Below are 3566 nucleotides of genomic sequence, written 5' to 3' on the forward strand. Positions count from 1 at the left end.
AATGGACACCTATACTTAGTAATTATTATTTTGATTTACCAAAGGGTGAGATCTTTCCGTCAGATCAAATATTCTCGGTAAGTTGGGTGATGTTACTATCTATACGGTGTGCCATTGATTATAGAAGGAATCCGTGTCCCAGTAGGGTTGATGATGTCCCCTTGAAGAGCTCATAAGGATTGTCAAGTCAAATCTTGCAAGTGGACTTAGTCCGACTGACAATAAGGATGAGTGATACTATTCAAGATCTTAGATGTTGATTATTGAGTTGTTAGTAGAACTTAATAATTAACGGACATACGATATCTTAAACAGGTTTGGTTCGTACCGAAAGAGGTTTTAATAAAATAAAAAGGGTAAAAAGGTTCGTCTCGCGAAGACGAATCCAACAAGACTAATTTGAGTCAAATCGGAGGTCGATTGGTTAGTGAACCAAATGAACCAAAATTGAACCGGGTTCTCTGCAATGACCGATTCAATTGTTTTAATAAATCTTAGATTTTTAAATTGGGTTTAGCCGATAAAATTAGGTTTAACGGCGGTATTAGTTTAGATTTAATCGGTCAAATTACTGTACACTTCTCTTTAAAACGGGACCGGGCCGTGGTTTCTCTCCGCAGCCGCCGAACCCCTCTTCTCCTCCTTCTTCGTGCCGCCGCCGTCCCGAATCCCCTTGGAGCAGAGCAGCCATCGCCTTCTTCCTGCCGACGCCGACGCCGACGCCGCCTTCCATCTTCTTCTCCGTCGCGTCCTTCGCCCGCCGCCGCCGATTGGAGCCGACTCCACCGACGCCGGAACGCCTTCATCCTTTGATTGACGCCACCTTGTCGCTGCCCTACCGTCGCCCTGCTCAGCACCACCACTGCCCTCTGCCTAGTTAGCCGCGTGGGGAAAAATCGAACAGCCAACGCCTGCCACAATCCGAAGACGCCGCCCGCCGCTGTGCCCTTCCTTCGCAGTCGCGGAACAGCTGCCACCTCCTCTCCTCCACTAACAGGCCCTGCTACATCCGCCTCTCAACAAACCCTCTCCTTCAACTGAGAAGATCAGTTTGACAGAGATCAGAAGTGGAGTCCTCTCACCTCTTCGTACGTTAATCATCTATCTGTGCATTATATTTCAAGTATCATCAAAGGCTCCACATAACCTGTCATATAGTAATCTCTCAAGTCGGATGAAAGGGAAAAGTAAGCCAGGGATACTAGGTGTATGAATAGACAATAAGAAGCATTTGGTTATTGCTTCCGTATTTAGAGTTAACCATATTGCACAATTTATTGATGTAGTTGTCAGGTGAAATAGGCTTGTCTATGTTGCAAGATTGTATATTCATATTATCATAAGATAATCATCCTTCTTCTTTTGAGGAAAAGGGAAGGCCAATGACACCATCACATAGACGGCCTTCCCACCTATTTCATCATAAAATGTTACATATGGGAGCAAGCCCTCACTCATTTGATGATTCAGTTCTTGGTAATAAGACCTTGACAACAATTTTCCAACTCAATGGCAAGCACTTTCATCAGACGATCATCATGTCTCTATGTTTCATGGTAGGGCATTAGTTTAGGGTCATTTATTTAATCGATCAGTTCTTGGTCCGTAACCTTAAACAACATTTGTCATAACCTATTTAATGACCCACTTTAGGTCTCTTAGATCTTATCTATAGATTAATGGAAGCTTTTGTAGAGAAGATAACCGTAGGTCCATTAATATGGGATGACTTAAGTAATAGTTGATTAAGGTAATTAATGGTTTAATTAATAATTGATTAATCTGTTTAATATAATTAATTGAAAATGATGAGTTAATTATTGAGTTAGGTTAATTTGAGCTTAATTGAAATGGGTCTAGTTGGACCAAGATAGATTAAGTGGGGTGGATAACGATTTAATATATATATCATAATTGTTGTTGCTAGAATTAAATTTATAATTATAGTTAGTGAGCCTCGTTTATTTTAAATTACAGGACCTTGATTGTAGATCCTGTTAAATGGAGAGGTTCTAATTTCGACGATTCGTTAATCAGGTGGGTAATCCCTGTGTTTGGTCAACACAGGTTCATTTCTTTCCCAGTGCATGTTACTTTCTATTATTGTTGATTATATGCCTTATCGTGCTCCTGTTCCTTACTATCTGGATACTTTAATTGTACTCATGGTTATATCATGCTTGATCCTATATTCGTTGACCTTGGTTATTGTTCTTAGATTCGTTTCTATCCTTGATCCGATATCGTGATTATTACTGGTATAGTTCTTTTCTTATGATAGCTCAGATTATTAGGACCTATATACTCATGCTTATTGATTAGCCTGGTAGGTGTAAATGACTATGAAATGAACATCTCATCATGACGCGAGATAACGATTGTAAATCCCAATGATGTGGGTCTATCGTGTCTATAGTTGGCCTGTAGTAGTATATTGATATAGGTGGTTATGACCCTACTTCCATCATATTGATGGCGACTGTATGGCAGTGTACGCAGTCGATGGCTGTATGGCAGTGTACGCAGCCGAGTCGATGATCTGATCCCGACACCGGTTAGGGGTGGTACTCGGAGAGTATTAGAGGACAGATATCGGCCATAGGATATGGGATCACCGGACGCGGAGCACTGATCCCTCGATTTGGATCACCGGACTACTTTGTTGTAGGGCGCGGAGTACTGATCCCTCGATGCCGGCCATACCCAGTCTCAGATGCTTGCACGAGTGCTGTAGCGTGTGGGGCAGTTACATCATGCATTCGCACATCATATGCATGTTAGAGATATGTATTGGACCATACTGATCCTGCATTTGATTGCTTATCTGTTTGATTCTTGATTGTTGCATTTGGTTTGACATGTCATTCATATGATTCATTACTTGAGACTATTTTATTTACTTACTAACTGCAGAGTTATATTTAATATCTTGCTGAATTGTGGTATGTATCGTTTTTATCTTTACCTACTTCGTCATGCACGATTTGTTTCTATATTACCCACTGAGTTTTGTACTCACCTCTTTGGACCCTGGGATTTTTCTGTCTTCCCAGGTACCAGGTAGGAGCTTACAGATGATGCCAGGGATCTGCCGGATGCTTCCATCTCACATCAGCAGTCTAGTGGGTTTAATGTATTCATTTTATATGGTAGTTCGATATGGGTGTATTAGAGGTTGTTACATTCGATATGGTTGTAGATAGATTTGATACACTGATGCTTGTTGATTTTCGTTCGGATTTACGGTGTGTTTCGCTGCGTGGATTTCCTTCCGTACGGGATTTCATGTATATGATTTGGTTTTCTCGAGGTGAATTCATATAGCATGCATGTGTTAGTTGTTAGTTGCTATGGCCGTGTAGGCCTTAGATTATTAGTAGTTGTGATATGTATGCTTGTGAGTATGATTGGATGTGTAGTCCATATGTCCGGCCGCATGTGGCCGAGTATATATATTTGTATACAGGGAATTGTCAGCGATACTGGGGAGGTGCTGTCGAAATTTTTCGGACGGCTATCTCTCGGGTCGTGACAATGGGAGCAATGTATAAGATAATAAGAAGGAA

General features: G+C 41.3%; 1 long non-coding RNA gene across 1 annotated transcript; it reads left to right on the forward strand.

Moving 5' to 3' along the window:
* Nucleotides 1–663: 663 nt before the first annotated feature.
* On the forward strand, nt 664–3307 carry LOC141812411 (uncharacterized). Its single transcript, XR_012600289.1, has 3 exons — nt 664–1088; nt 1978–2037; nt 3054–3307. It is a non-coding gene; the product is annotated as an uncharacterized LOC141812411 (long non-coding RNA).
* The last annotated feature ends 259 nt before the right edge of the window (nt 3308–3566 follow it).

This window comes from Curcuma longa, chromosome 19 (genome assembly GCF_044706935.1).
Source record: "Curcuma longa cultivar G26 ecotype Majalengka, Jawa Barat chromosome 19, ITB_CL_G26_1.1, whole genome shotgun sequence".
In the NCBI taxonomy this organism is placed as follows: Eukaryota; Viridiplantae; Streptophyta; class Magnoliopsida; order Zingiberales; family Zingiberaceae; genus Curcuma; species Curcuma longa.